At 45.8% G+C, this 16,048-nt stretch overlaps 1 protein-coding gene across 1 annotated transcript in view; it reads right to left on the bottom strand.

Moving 5' to 3' along the window:
* The window catches only part of SLC39A12 (solute carrier family 39 member 12), a 402,419-nt gene that overhangs the window by 199,958 nt on the left and 186,413 nt on the right, over nucleotides 1-16,048 (bottom strand). The window lies entirely within an intron of this gene.

Raw genomic sequence — 16,048 nt, 5'->3', positions numbered from 1 at the left:
CTTGTTAGAGATTTTGTGATTTTTAACTGTTCGGTGAACCATGGAGCGGTCCTGGTCTTATACTTGATTTTACGTCGGGGGTAATTTTATCAAGTGCTCTTTCAATGGTTCTGTCTAAGTGCTGTGCGGCTGCACTAACACTTTTGACGGAGCTAATGGACTCGGATTGGAAGTGCTCAGAAAAAAAGAGGGTAAAGTAATTTTTTTCAGGGATCTGCGAGATATAAATTCCACTTTAGAGGCTGACTCTATTATAGGCGTGGGAACAGTGAGCTTCACTAAATAATGACCGGTCCAGAGCAATGGAATGGGGGATCAGCCCTGATATCAGAAGAGTTGGAAAAAAGAAGATCAAGAGTGTGGCCGGCCAGGTGGGTCGGACCGGCGATCTTCTGAGTGAGGTTCAGGGTACACATGTTGGAGATTAATTTCTCAGTATCTACATCGGATAGTTCTTCGGCATGATGATTAAAGTCCCCAATCAGCAAAAATGTTTCCGAGGTCAGAACATGAGGGGCGATAATTTCTAATAGTGAGTTGGCAAACTCACCCTTAGCGCCAGGGGATGATAAAGTAGGGCCCCCTTCCAGACCTCATTTGAAGGGCCGTTCATTTTAAATACAATAATTTCCATACGGTCAAACACCAGGCTTTCCACGCAGCTTATATTGATTTTATGAATAGCTGCGATTAGTAGGCCTCCCCCTCTAGAATCCTTCCTATCCTGACGTATTAGACTATATTGTGGAGGAAAGGCTATATGTAGGTCAGGGGTAGCACTATCGTGCAGCCAGGTTTCAGACACGAAACAAATGTCAGGGGCCTCTGCGTCAAAGAGACTCCATATTTCCAATGTATGCTTTGGGATTGAGCGAGCATTGAAATAGATAGCAGTGAGGTCATGAGGAGCCCCACCAAGGGAGTTCAAATTGGGGGGGCAGTGATTCCAGTCACGCCAGGGGGAGACATTAGACAGGAGATCTGCGGACATTTATTGATATCAGCTGCTAGGGCGTCTGAAAGAATAATACGGGGGAGATTAAGTACCCTCAATTCAATGCTGGAATACCTAAGGATGGACATACTGTTTTGGGATTAAAGGGTACTAAAACTAAAAACTAAAAACAAATATACCTGGAAGGAGACAGAAGAGAGTCCTGGCAACTGGCGACGGTCAGGCGCGGACGGGGCGCAGACGGGCTTGCCTTTGGCGCACCTTCGGCGCGCCGCCTGCGCGCCGCTGCGCACGTCCGCGCCTTCCTCCCGATTATATATGGAGAGGCAGGCTAGAGCGCTGCTACTACTTCCAGTAATGCAACCGGAAGTGATGTGAATGCCTGGGCCGACCTTCCGTGCAAGCGGCACAAGCCGTGACGGAACGGGGTCTCAGGCAGAACAACAGTGCTAGAAAAACGTGGTAAGCTCTTTGTTAAAAGTACAAATGTATATTATACACAAATCAGGCACATAACATAAAGGATTTTAAAAGCGATCTTTAGGAGCTTAACCCCGACCTCGCATTAGATTCCTTGCAGGCTCAGAGATATAAAAACAGCGTATCCCTCTAATCAGGGTGCCGCTGCGCGCGTCCGCGCCTTCCTCCCGATTATATAGGGAGAGGCAGGCTAGAGCGCTGCTACTACTTCCGGTAATGCAACCGGGAGTGATGTGAATGCCTGGGCCGACCCTCCATGCAAGCGGCACAAGCCGTGACGGAACGGGGTCTCAGGCAGAACAACAGTGCTAGAAAAACGTGGTAAGCTCTTTGTTAAAAGTACAAATGTATATTATACACAAATCAGGCACATAACATAAAGGATTTTAAAAGCGATCTTTAGGAGCTTAACCCCGACCTCGCATTAGATTCCTTGCAGGCTCAGAGATATAAAAACAGCGTATCCCTCTAATCAGGGTGCCGCTGCTTGTGAGCTTGTGACCCGTGGGGGCTCTGTGACTGAACACTAAACCAATTTTGTTGGGTGCGGCCAGCCCATCTCAGAGGACCTGTGGTGACAGGTTCTGCAGCTAAGCCTGAGGTCAAGACTGCCCGGTCCTGATGGTATTGCTCGACATCAGCCACACTGCATAGACCTGGACGTGGAGCCCGAGGTGAGCCACACATCGCATTGAGAGCAGCGGAGGCGGGCAGGGACCTGATGCTGGCCACCACTTGCCCTTGTGGGACAACTTTAAATTCCTCACGGATGGCACAGAGGGCGGCAATTGCATGGAGCGCCGGCCCCTCCCACTGAGGCCCGGCCATGCCCTGTGCTGCAGGAGTCCCAACTCCCTAATGGCTGCCCAGAGCAACAGCATCCCTGCCGCAGAATACATGAGCTAAGTGGGACCTGGTAGATACTGCAATGCTCCCAGGAACTGAAAACATGCTGTGGCCCCTGTTGAGTACTGCTTAAGGTCCCGAATGGCTGCTTTGCTTCGGCCCATGCTTCTAATGCATTGTCAACGAGCAACTCATCCTACGCGGCCCAGAGCCACAGCACCGCCCAACAGTCACCTGTCCACCCACTAGCCTTCACTATGCTACATCGTGCTGTAGGACCTGTAACGCACAAAAATATTAACAGCTACAGACTGGGCACCTACTTGCACTGGATCTATGATGTTACAACGCATACTTTTACAACGCATACCATTACAACAAAATTTTTACAACGCAAAAACCATTACAACGCATGTATTTACAACGCATGTTTTTACAACGCAGGTACCTTTACAACGCATACCATTACAACGTAAATATTGGTAAGTAGTTAATTAATTTCATTTCATTTCATTTCAATCTTTATTCGGTTTAAAAAACCTTGTAAGATGCAATACATTCAATCATGATACATCATATTACAATATATTACATAATGATAAAAATGGGCAAGAATATCAACACATTTCCTTTGCATAAAATACCTAAAATTCAATTCATTTTCCAAGTCATCCACTTGAGGTTGGCTAGATCTTAATTGGCCCCTCTAGTATACAGAACACTAAATATACAAGGTAATAAAACAATAAATTAAACATTTGTTTTTTTGTTAAAAAAGATACACATCAGGACAGTAAAGCAAGCATCACTTTTAGCAGCTAACAGATGACTCAATAACATGGTGAAGTAGCCTTATTTCATTAGGTTTTTAAATTTTTCATCCTCCTAATCAAGGCTACACATAAGAGAAAACGACTTATGCTGAACACAATCGGTTGTGCAGTGTCTCCCTTAAAAATTCTAAAACCAACCTTAATTTGTCTGAGGCCTAACCTTTTGCAAATTGGCTTTAGCCATTTTTTCCTGGCTCTAAGGTATGCTGGGGACATGGGACTCATCCTCTTTCAGTCGCATCTCGCATAACTCACATATATCAGAGCCAGCGACCCCGGCCAACCCCTAATTAGAGTTCCAGCTAGTTGTCCTTTCTTTTAATTGCAGGATACCATACCGGAACTTTAAATATAGGCTTTTGGCCAGTGGGGGATAAATTTCATCCATAAGGGGCTCTAATTGCATAGTCATTTTAATTTTAAAAAATTTCGAGGTTAGAGTCCCTGTTCTAGGGTTTGATAACACTGAATCTCTGATATAGTCCCAGTACCTTTGCTTCAGGATCTTTTTTGAGCTGTTTGTGAGGGAATCAGGGTCAAACCAGAAGTCACTTAACCCTAGTTTTTCAAACCATTTTTTTACGTACTCTAACCATGGCAAATGCGTAATATTCCTTATAGCCAATATCTCTTTCAAAGCTTCTCTATAATCAGCCAGCTCCTCGATGGACCATAAACGGATCCAATAGAGGAGCGGACGAAGAGAAGCATAGTCATCTGTACGTCGAAAGTTAAGATCCCATAATACGGGTGTCAGTGGTGTTGACCCAGGTATCCCTAAAAGTTGCCTAATGAAGGAGTTTTCCCTCACTCGAAAAGTATCCTTTAAAGCATAGGCCCAAAGGTCCGCGCCATAAAGTGAAGATGATTGCACTTTATATTTAAATAATTCAATGGCTGGTGAGACTGCTTTAAAATGGCTATTGTTATGCCTCTTTAAAATCGGACACTGACTTTGGGTCAGCCTTAATTTTGAGTTCTCCAATTGTGTTTTCCATGTGACGTGGCTGTCTAAAATAATACCCAGGTATTTAAAATTTGGGACTTCTTCAATAGGTTCATTATTTATCTTAAAAACCTTATTAAAACCTTTATGAGGGTTGATTGTCATAACTTTTGTTTTTGAGGAATTAATTTCCAATTCCTTGTCGTGACAATACAAACTAAATGTATTTAAAAGGTTTTGAAGCCCCCTGGGTGTCTGAGAAATTAAAATAGTGTCGTCTGCAAACAATAGTGCCGGAACGGCTTGCCCACTCAATTTGGGAGAGTCATGCTCGCAGCCCAAAAGAGTATCGGGAATGTCATTGACGTATAAGGAGAATAAGGTGGGTGCCATTACGCACCCTTGCCTTACCCCTTTTGCTATTTTTATTTTCTCGCTGACTTCTCCATTTGGTCCCCATCTAACTCGTGCATAATTATTCTCATGTAGTCTAATTAAAATTTGAAGGATATTCACAGGGACGCCCATCTTACTTAGTGTCTTCCATAGCGCTACCCTTGGAACCATGTCAAAAGCTGCCTTCAAATCAACAAAAGCCACGTATATATGGGAACTTCTTATAATCGTATATTTCCAGACTAAACATAAAAATCTAAAAACCTGGTCTATAGTGCTTATGTTTGGTCTAAAACCTGCCTGGTATTTTGTATAGATAGAGTGTTCTTCAATCCAAGAGGAGAGCTGACCAAGAACCTGTCGGGCAAAATTTTTTTGCAACACGTCAATTAGACTGATAGGCCGATAATGCGAAGGATTTGACCTATCACCCTTCTTGAACAGTGTTACAATCTCCGCCCCCTTCCAGGTTTCTGGAACTGGAGCTCCTCGGGCAATATCATTAGATAATAAATTGATGTAAGGAGCCCAGATATAATTTTCGTGTTTCCAAAGATCACCTGGTATTTTATCAGGGCCTGGCGCTTTCCCTGGCTTAACTGCCTTGATTGCTAGGATTGTTTCTGTCAAAGAGAAAACAAGAGTTGTGTCAAGCACTGCAAAAGGAGCTTGCAAAATATCCCAGCCTTCAATCTCGCTTGGGCTATCACAAGAATATAGCGAGGTAAAGTGCTCAACCCATATTTCCTCCTCTAAGAATTTATCTTTGCATTCAGTCGCCCCCCTGGTGCCTCTAGCAATGAGGCTCCAGAAGGAGGTCTGATCTTTACACTTACATGCGTGCAACAGATCTGACCAAACCCTTTCGTCCCACTCCTTTTTGGCCATTAACAAGGTTCTTTTATACAGGGCTCTCTTTGTTCTCACAATATCCGCTGGATCCCCCCTGACCGCTATGATTAAGTCTTTTTTGGCTTTCCGGCATTCCTGGTTGTACCAGGTAATCCCTGTTTGTTTGCTCTTTTGGGCGTTATATGATCTTTTTACCGCCTTGGTCAGGATCTCGCCAAGTTGGTTAATTAGATGTTCATGGGATTCTCTTGGGCGAGGATTTTTGATGACAGTGGTATTCCCTAAAAGAGCAGACATATGCCTCACAAATACGTTATAGATTTGGCTAATGATTTTTGTGTTGTCTAATACCACTGGCCACTTCAGGGATCTACGGTTATTTGCCACTAGAGGGTCCTGTGGCAGGGAAACTGTACTAATAACGCTTTTATCAAGGGTTTTAAAGATCTGAGTCTGGACAGATAAGATCAAGGGATAATGGTCACTTTCTATGCGGTTATCTACCATTAAGTCCATGGTCAAGGGCCATACATTCACCGAAACTAGCAAATAATCTAAATGGCTGTGATTCGCCCCTCTAGTAAATGTTGGTTTGCTGGGGCAGTCTGATGGCAACCGCCCATTACAGGCACGCAGGCCTGACTCTAGGGTCAAATTCAATAGTTGTAAGGCACTCACTGTACAGGGTGCTTTATAATTTGTGTCAACTAAAGGGATATTGTTGGCACTGTCCTCATCCTTATAGATGTCTTCTAGACCTATTATAGGTTCAAAACCTCTGTTGAAGTCACCACCTATAATCATTTTTGCATTTTGATCAAACCCAGCCACAATATTGCTCAAGTGGGTTACAACTGGTGATTCTTTACATGATCGATGTGGTCTGCTGTAGATATTGATCACGTAAATGCTACAACCCGTAGTGTTTTTTAACTCAAGTAATAAAAGGTCGGGATTATTTGTGTCAATTTGCTTAAAGGACAGGCCTCCTGTAATTTTCACCCAAATTGTTAAGCCGCCAGAAGGTCTTCCCCCATTTGTATTTACTGCGGGGATGAAAAAAGATCTATAGTCAACCTTAAAAAAGTTCTCAAGCCCCCAGGTTTCCTGGAACATAATTAAATCCCCACTAGCCAGATAGTCATGCCAGGCCGGATCAGAAAGATTTTTTTTCAGACCAGCGATGTTCCAACAGATAATTTTTGTTAAACCTAGAACGTCTAGTTTCTCTGTTGCCTGCTGTAATGTCGTTGATCCATTTACATCTGTTATGTTATGTTACTTTATTTCTTTTATAGCGCACGGCAACTCCAAAGGAGCGTCCCGGCGCTTTGGCAAAGAAAGACAGCATAGAAAGCAACCACACAACAGAAAAAACAGAAAGAAAGACTATTTCCTAAAAAGCCATGTCTTCAGATCCTTTCTAAAAGTCAGAAGACAGGGAGCCGATCTCAGGGACACTGGTAATTCGTTCCATGCCTTGGGTGTCAGATAGCGGAAAGAACGACCTCCCAATCGTGCACGACGAATTACAGGAACATTAAGCAAAGACAGACCAGATGACCTGAGATTCCTGCTTGGCACATACCGGAAAATGCGTTTCCCAATATATTTGGGGCCAATACCATGAAGGGCCTTGAAGGCCTAGTCAGGCATTTAAAAAGGACACGCTTGGAGATAGGTAGCCAATGAAGAGTGTTCAATAAGGCCGTGGCGCCAGCTCTCCTTGGGAGTCCAAAAATGGCACGGGCTGCCGAATTCTGGACTACTTGCAAACGGGTCATGAGATATTTTGGTAGACCCAGAAAGAGAGCGTTTGCGTAGTCCAGTCGCGACCCGATTAATGCCTGTACGACTGTTTTCCTGTGATTGAGTGACAGTAGAGGGAGAAATTTCCTCAACATCCGTAAGATGCCGAAGCACTTCCCAACAATGGACAAGATGTGGGGTCCAAAGGATAAATCACAGTCCACTATCACTCCCAAATTCTTCGCCTTCACAGCAACCTTGTCCGGAGGAAACATATCCTGAGGCCACCAAGATTTCCAATCATGTTCCGGTGCGCAACCGAAAAAAAGCAACTCTGACTTGTCAGAGTTGCATTTTAAGCCATGACCTCTGAACCACTCAAACACCGCACCAAGGCAATCCCTGATCTTTATGCCATCAAATGACCCCTCCCTGTCACATGTGAACAGGAGTTGGGTGTCATCAGCGTAAGACACGATCCGGGCGCCAAAAGATTCCGCGACTTCCGCCAGAGGGGCCATAAAGATGTTAAACAGCATAGGGCTGAGAATGGAGCCCTGCGGGACTCCCACCTCTAGCGGAGCCATATCAGCGGAAAAAGGAGGCGCCCAGATCGTTTGTCGGCGGTCGGCCAGAAATGATTTTAGCCAATTCCACACCGTTCCTCGAAGGCCACACTCCCAGAGTCTTACAAGGAGGGCATCATGAGGAACGGTGTCGAAAGCCGCCGACAGGTCAAGCATGACTAACACGGCCTTTCCCCCCGAGTCGAGTACTTCCCTGATAGCATCAGTGACCTCCAGCAGAGCCGACTCCGTGCTAAAATTAGTACGGAAGCCGGACTGCGAGGAGTGCAATAGGTCGTTTCCTTCGATGAAACTGGAAATTGTCCTATGCACATACCGCTCGGCCACTTTTGCCAGAGCAGGGAGAAGGGAGATCGGCCTGTAGTTGGCATGTATCAAGGGGTCCAAGGTGGGTTTTTTGAGCAGTGGTAAAATCATGGCTCGCTTCCAGGCCTGAGGCACCTCCCCTGTCGACAGAGATGTATTCAGCAGGGGGTTCACCAAGATGTTAATGGCGGGAGCCACTTTCCCCAAGCATTTAGCCGGACATGGGTCTAGAGGAGAGCCGGATTTCAGGCCGGACAACAACTCTAAAGATGTACTAAGATCCATAGGGGGAAATGCAAAGAGGAAAGGGCCATGGTCCTCCACAGAACAAGGTGGCGGTAGATAACTCACAACCGATTGCGCACTAGAGAGAGAGGCCTGGATGGTTGTAATCTTACTGACAAAGAAGGTGGCAAGTTGTTGTATCCACACATCCGTATGAACGTGGCTAGGGGTACAAACCACAGGAGAGATAAAATCCTGGACCACTTTGAAAATTTCTTTGCAGACATTGTCAGCCTCATCAATCGTTTTTTGCGTCCCAAATAGAATGATGATAGGCTTTAATGGCTGCCCGAAATTTCAATTTCTCAGTTGGGTCGTAAGTCCGCCTCCAGGCCCTCTCAGCCCTCTTACACTCCTGACGTTGAGTCCTCAACTGAGGAGAGAACCATGGGGCAGACGCCCTACGCTCTCCTAGTTTAGATCTTTTAATGGGGATTAAGGTCTCAAATCTTGCCAAAAGCCATTTATGCAAGAGGACAAGATTCTCCTCCAGACTTCCCAAAAGGGGGCAAGGTGAGGAGATGAGAGCCTCGGACAGCATGTCCCCAGAGAGCAGATGAAACGGGCGTGAAGTTCTCGTGGCCGCAATTTCTCTCTCCCGAACAAAGACAGTAACCAGCAAAGAAAAAGAGATTAAAAAGTGATCCGACCAGAGTACTGGCTGTATGGCACAGACCGAAATGGGTCTTGTTGAAAATACCTGATCTAAGGTATGGCCTTTATTGTGTGTAGGGCCTTTCACAAAGGGGAATAACCCTAACGAAGCCGTAATATCATTGAGTTTTATAGTGTCCGGATCGCAGCTATTGTCCATATGGACATTGAAGTCTCCCAAAAGAATACAATGATCTGACCTGAGACAAGAGACTGCTAATGCTTCTTACAGTTCATCAAAGAAAGGCCCTATTGATCCAGGGGACCTATATATAAGTATCCCAGTGCAGGCCTGGAGGGAGGAAAGATGTAAGGTGAAACCAAGTGCTTCACATCCCTGTATATTCTCCCTGTATATCTAAATATGGTGTTCGTACCATTGTGTCAACAGGATGCAATAACTGTTGTGGATTTTTGACAAGTGCAATCTGCTTTGGTGCAGCTTCAGGAACCAAACCAGGATGTATATGGTTTGCGCCACATGACATTGTCAAAACCCCTCCATCAAGTCAATCGCAATCGGCTAGACCAGCTAGGGCCTCAAACCTATTTGAGGTGCTGACTCCCCAATTATAAGATGGGGCCCCAAAACCCCAGCCATTTGCAGGTACATTCCATCTAGGTGCAGGTGTGATAGGAAAAGGTGGATTCTGGTGAGTGCCCGGCCATCCTCCATTATAGTTACCATTGCCTATGGGTGCTGGGGTATTAGGATACAATAGATTCTGCTGCATACCTGGCCATCCTCCATTATAATTAACACTACCTAAAATCCCACGGTTGTTAGCTAGTATACCAGGCCCTCGTCTACCCATTAGATCCCAGTTTTGCCCTGGGGTAGTGTGACGAGGAGTGTTTTGTTGGTTAACTTGCCATGGGCCAGCCCTATTTTTGGGAGCATAAGTCATGTCAAACATTGTAGATCCCCCACCCCATCCATTGTCTCTCACTAACCAAGCTGGCTTCAGGGGCTTATGATTGTTGGCCTTTTGCGACTCGTTATAAAAAAATTCTAATGTAAGGGGAATAATAGAACTACTTCTTCTTTGTGGTGGAAGTATATTGGATAGAATATCAGGAAGAGCAGCTGGAGTTGAAAAATTTAATATCACACAGTCACCCTTCCATTTTTTTTGCTTATTTCCTATCCATCCAATCCTCCTTGCCATTTTAATTTCGTCAGCCAACTGTTGTTCTCCCCCCTGTGCCATCCGCATATTATTTGACAGACAATATAGTGCCTTGCTTTTTAGTGACGAGGCTGACTCGATTTGACCCGGTGGTAGAATTGGTATATTAGCTAGCACTAACACCAATGGTGATGCTTCAACTACAAATTGTGTAGAATTTTCCTCAAAGGTAGGGGGCACTGTGACATGTGGTGGATCAATTAATTGAACAGTTGGGGCTTCTGGTGGCAAGTCATTGATAGTGTGGCCAGTTTGTGGGCATTCTGAAAGAGTTGGCCCTGGTGGGGTAATATCTGATATTAACCCAGGTTCGTTATCTTCTTTTGGGCAATCACGGCCCTTATTGACATTGCTTAAAACATTTTCTATCGCATCTGCTAATACATTTTGAGTACCTCCCAATTTCTTTATCTCTGCAGAGAGTTTATCAATCTTGCTAATAAGTGGCTTAATAATAGTCTGAATTTTTATTTCTAACAGCTCCGCTATTCTTGACATTAGGTCCTCATCCCATATTTCCCTCAGATTGTTCTCCTCATTGTTCTGGCAAGTACTTTTTGATTTTTGCGGTGATATAACCTTGCTTTTTCCTGAGCGTGTCCCCCCACGTTTACTTTGTAGTCTGCGACAGGCTCTAACTGCCCTTGAGGAGTGCTTTACAGGTGGTTCATCTTCCACTTCTTCTTTTTCTTCGTTTTCTTCAGCCTCAATTACAACCTGTGCATCTAAAACATTGTCCGCATGCTGCTCAATGTCCGCCACATTATCTGCACTGGTATCAATATTAACAATTACTGAGGAAGCTGTTTCATGGGCATCATTGTTGGAGTCTAGTAGCAGGGACTCATTTGTTTGTGAGGAAGTGGGTGGGCTCAAGTGATGGAGAATAGGTGACTGGGACAGACCCAATGATTGTCTGCGCTCACTGTTTATCTTGTTAACCACTTGGACAAGGTAATTTTCCATAGTATTCTTTGGTGTTTCAGATGCCATATGGTGATTTCTTTTAGGCATAATTACACGAAGGTGTGTGATTATCTTATGTCCACAATTCAATAAAATAACAAGGTATTATTCTCAACGTTAAAACAAAAGTCTTACTTCAGTGCCTTTTGCAGATGTCCTACGGACCTGTTTCCTGGTTCGTAGAGGTGTTTTTTTTTTCTGCTGTCAACTTTTCAACAGTGGGCCGCTCCTTTTCCCAGCTCCTGGGCGATTCGGCGAAGGTTATCCAGCCTGCTAGCCGACCCCCGTCTGGATAGCTAGGACGTAGGAGGCGGTCAACCAAAAGCATTAACACCCCCACTCAATAAAAGCAAAACTTGCAGGGACTACTCCCTAGTGCACAGGGAAGGATTTTAAGGAGATGGCCTGGCCTGGCCTACTCGTGCCGATGAGGGCCGTAGAGGGCCCGCCCTTTGCCCGGGCTTCGCCCCGGGCGCTCCCGCGCGCGACTTGCGGGGCAAGAGGCACTCCTCCCTCTTAAGGGGCGCTCCGATGGTGTCACGTTGGTCGCGCCACACCCGCCGGGGCAGCTGGGAAATGTAGTCCCTGCTGCGGTGGTGGCTTACTGCGACTACGGTGGCCGTTCCCCTCACGGCGGCGCTCTCGCTACTGCGGCGGCACTCCCAGGAAGGATTTAAGAGCCGTTCCCCTCACGGCAGCGTCCACGGCCAAAACAGGTATTTCCCCAAGCGTTCACGTCGCTCGCTCGGCGCTCCTCCCTCTTAAGGGGCGCTCCGATGGTGTCACGTTGGTCGCGCCACACCCGCCGGGGCAGCTGGGAAATGTAGTCCCTGCGGCGGTGGTGGCTTACTGCGACTACGGTGGCCGTTCCCCTCACGGCGGCGCTCTCGCTACTGCGGCGGCACTCCCAGGAAGGATTGAAGAGCCGTTCCCCTCACGGCAGCGTCCACGGCCAAAACAGGTATTTCCCCAAGCGTTCACCTTGAAATTAATATAATTTAATTTAATTTAATTTAATTTAATTTATTTTCATTTAATTAATTTAAATTTAATTTTACTTTATTTTAACCCTGTACCCCTGTACCCCAAAAACCCAAAATTGACCCTGAACCCTAAAAATACCCTTTTACCAAAAACCCAAAACTGACCCTGAACCCTAAAAATACCCCTTTACCCAAAAACCCAAAACTGACCCTGAATCCTAAAAATACCCCTTTACCCAAAAACCCAAAACTGACCCTGAACCCTAAAAATACCCCTTTACCCAAAAACTAAAAACTGACCCTGAACCCTAAAAATACCCCTTTACCCAAAAACTAAAAACTGACCCTGAACCCTAAAAATACCCCTTTACCCAAAAACTAAATACTGACCCTGAACCCTAAAAATACCACTTTACCCAAAAACTAAAAACTGACCCTGAACCCTAAAAATACCCCTTAAAAAAACCCAAACACATAACATTTTAAAAATAATTATATACTTACCAATACTTACGTTGTAATGGTATGTGTTGTAAAGGTATCTACGTTGTAAAAACATGTGTTGTAAATACATGCGTTGTAATGGTTTTTCGTTGTAAAAGTTTCGTTGTAATGGTAGTGCGTTGTAAAAGTTGCGTTGTAAAGGTTGTTTCACACTTGCACTACATGTGCACATAACACACTGGGTATCACGGACAACAATGGGTTGAACAGACCTGAAGTAGCTCAAACTGCAATTTGACCAGGTCAGACCACTGAGGGGAGGCGGTGCGAACTCCAATGCGGAGGAACCCTCCAGCACCTCTGCAGAGACTGCCCGTGTCGGTGGCACAACAGCCATTATGCTCGAGCTAAAGGTGGGATCCGCGCAATGGATGCCCACTTTAACACCTTGAAAAACTGCATGGACAGGCTTGGAGAATGTCTGGACCATTAGGGGGTGCGACTAGATGGTGCAGAGGAAAGAATATCTGGCCTTGAAGTAACGTCATCCACAGTCCAGAAGTGCATAGAGAACATAGAAAATATTCTCACACAGGTGGCAATAAAAAACAAAGATTTGGAGGCCAGGTTGAGGCGCAATAACATTCAAATCTCCGGCATTGCTGAGACCACTAAAATGGGCCAACCTGACTCTTTTGTTGAACACTTGCTAATAAACCCGTTTGACCAATCCAGCTTCTCCCTAACCTTCTCTGTGGAGAGAGCAAATCGCACCCTGGGGCCAGTAGCCCCCCCACCGGCGCCCCGTCTTGTTTCCTTATTGCGCTGCTCCTTAACTACAAGGACACCGCCCTGTGCCTGCTCCAGGAACATGGTGAGCTACAGTACCAGGAATCTATCATTTCTATCTGTCCAGATTTCACCCCCACAGTGTTAGGCTCTGCTCGTTGATACTCTTTAATGTCATGTATAAGTTAGCATTCGCTACGCCAATTTCTTTTATCAAGCACCATTTTATGTACAGTTTGAAACTAATCCTGTTTGATTTCAAGAAATGCCCCTTGCTAACTTTCATTTCTGTAACGAGGAACTGTTCGTACCAGTGCATAGCTTTTCCTTGTTAAAGAACCTCTCCCACCTGTCTGGCAGTGTGATCACAGCCCAGGGTGGAACAGCCTTGAAAGTGTTCAGAGCTGTGCAAGATACGAGAGTAGAAACTTTTCTTTATCTTTACGCTGTTCACCCACATCTGTTGGGAAAATTCCACTGTGGGCGTGTTATTAGTTGACCATGCAATGCATATAATGTTTATTTATGCTTACAGTTCCTCAGTTCCCTCTGTAGTACTCTCTCAAGACTGTGCAGATGGAGCCCCGCTCTGAGCGTATATAATAAATGATTATTGGTGTATATTCTCCGCTCTTCCTCGGAATCTTCATTTAGCGTGAAAGGCTGAGAGGCGATCAGTGGTGATCCGGGTGGCCCTAGTCAGGTCACTTTCTTCAATGGTGCAGGAAGCTAGACGCAAAGTTGGCGATGTAAAGAACACTCTCCGAAAGCTGAACATACGTTATGCAATGCTATATCCTGCCAGTCTGAAAATTGAATAGTATGGGAAGCCCAAGATCTTCTAATCCCCGCGGATGTTGCTAACATCTGCAGAAAACTACTGAATAACACTACTGGCCATCCACGGGGCTCCCCAATGCCGGATTGATGGCCGACCACACCTATTACGTCTGTCACTACACAATCCATGCTGTGGGAGGCATTTAAGGCATAGCAAACAATTTGGCATACTGTGTGACAGACGTCAACAAATGAAATGCATTGAGTGGAAGTTACAGGGCTTGGACACGGTGGTGGAGATGGATGGGGATCCGAGACTCCACTGTCGTGCATTACTAATGACAGAATTTCATGCGCTTGCTGACCAAGAGACTGCATATCTAGGGAAATACGCTAGAGAGTGTCGGAATGGGGAGGGGTAGAGACCAGGGGACATGCTGGCCAGAAAGCTACACCCCGACCGAGCAACTGACTACATCGCCAAAGTCTGAACAGACACATGAAATGTGCATACTAGGTACAGAAGAAGTAAAGGCTAAATTTCTGGACTTTTGTAAGCGCTTTTACATATCCCGCTTCTCGGAACCCCCCACCCCCGTAACTCCCTTCATATTTAGAGGAGATGCCAATGGTCTGGCTGGCTGATGGTCAGCAGCAGTTTCTCTGCGAGACCCTCACACTCAACGAGATTAAGGAAGCCATAGACACACTTGACGAATCTACGGCACCTGGACTTGATGGCCTCACAGGTGCTTTCTACGAGGATTTATATAGAGCATCTAGCCCCGCAGCTTCTGACATTGTATAATGAGGCTCTGTCTACTGGTTTGTTGCCACCCACTTTGTGAGAAGCAGTGCTTTCTCTGTTATTAAAAGCTGGAAAAGACCCCACTCTTTGTGCCTCTCAGTCCTTAATTTCTATAACAAAATAATCGCTAAGGCCCTGGCACTAGGCTGGCCCTTCTAATGCAACAACTAATCTCGCCAGTGCAGTCTGGGTTTGTACCGCACAGATCGACCTCACTCAACCTCCACACATTGTCTGTGGTTCTTAACAGGACATTGCCGACCATACCTGCGGCAGTGGACCTCCTGGATGACGAAACAGCATTTGACTCTCTGGAATGGCCACTCTTGACAGCAGTTTGGAGGAAGCTTGGGATCCCCTCTCCCTTCCTGTCCATAATTATGCTGCTACACTCTGAACCACTGGCTCACATATGAATCAATGGATCATTAGCTGAACCCTTCTGCATCACTAGAGGAGCAAGGCAGGGTTGCCCCTTATCCCCGCTACTTTGCCTTATTACAATGGGCCCTCCGATACGCTACATGCAGGCCAAACATCTTCCTCGGATGCTCCAATTCGAGCGGGCCCTTGCTTCTCTCACTATACGCCAACGACATCCTTCTTTCCATAAGGCACCCCGCTGACAACCTCTTTCCACTGGTGGAGGAGATTCGGGGACCTCTCAGGCCTGCAGATTAACTGGGCCAAGTCTGAGCTTTTCCCACTCACAGGTGTTACTCAACCAGTCGTGACAGGGCACCCTCTTAAATGGCTTTAGGGACACACTAGATACCTTGGCATTCAACTACACAGGGACAAACACCAAATTCTGTATTTAAATTATGGACCTGTAATGGCAAACCTAGAGGTGCAAGTCAAGAGGTAGATTAAACTGCTGATCTTGCTGGCTGGCTGGGTAGCTATCATTAAAATGATTTGTGCTCCCCTGGTTTTTGTACCTCTTCCTAAATATCCCAATACCCCTTCCGAATTCCTTTATTCTAACCCTACGCAGTCACCTCCTCTGATTAATCTGGCCTGACTGCCAACCCCATGTGCGCTAGGAACACTCTGACATTACCATATGAACAGGCGGCCTGGGAGTGCCTGACCTCCAGATATACTATCTTGTAACCCAGTACAAATGTATGCATCGCTGGTACCAACCGGATGCATGCATCCCATACCTGAAGCCGGAGATGGACCAGCTGAGGGGT

This window comes from Lissotriton helveticus, chromosome 10 (assembly GCF_964261635.1).
Source record: "Lissotriton helveticus chromosome 10, aLisHel1.1, whole genome shotgun sequence".
NCBI lineage: Eukaryota > Metazoa > Chordata > Amphibia > Caudata > Salamandridae > Lissotriton > Lissotriton helveticus.
Note: the sequence above shows the minus strand (reverse complement) of the source record. Positions and strands in the feature narration are given on the sequence as shown.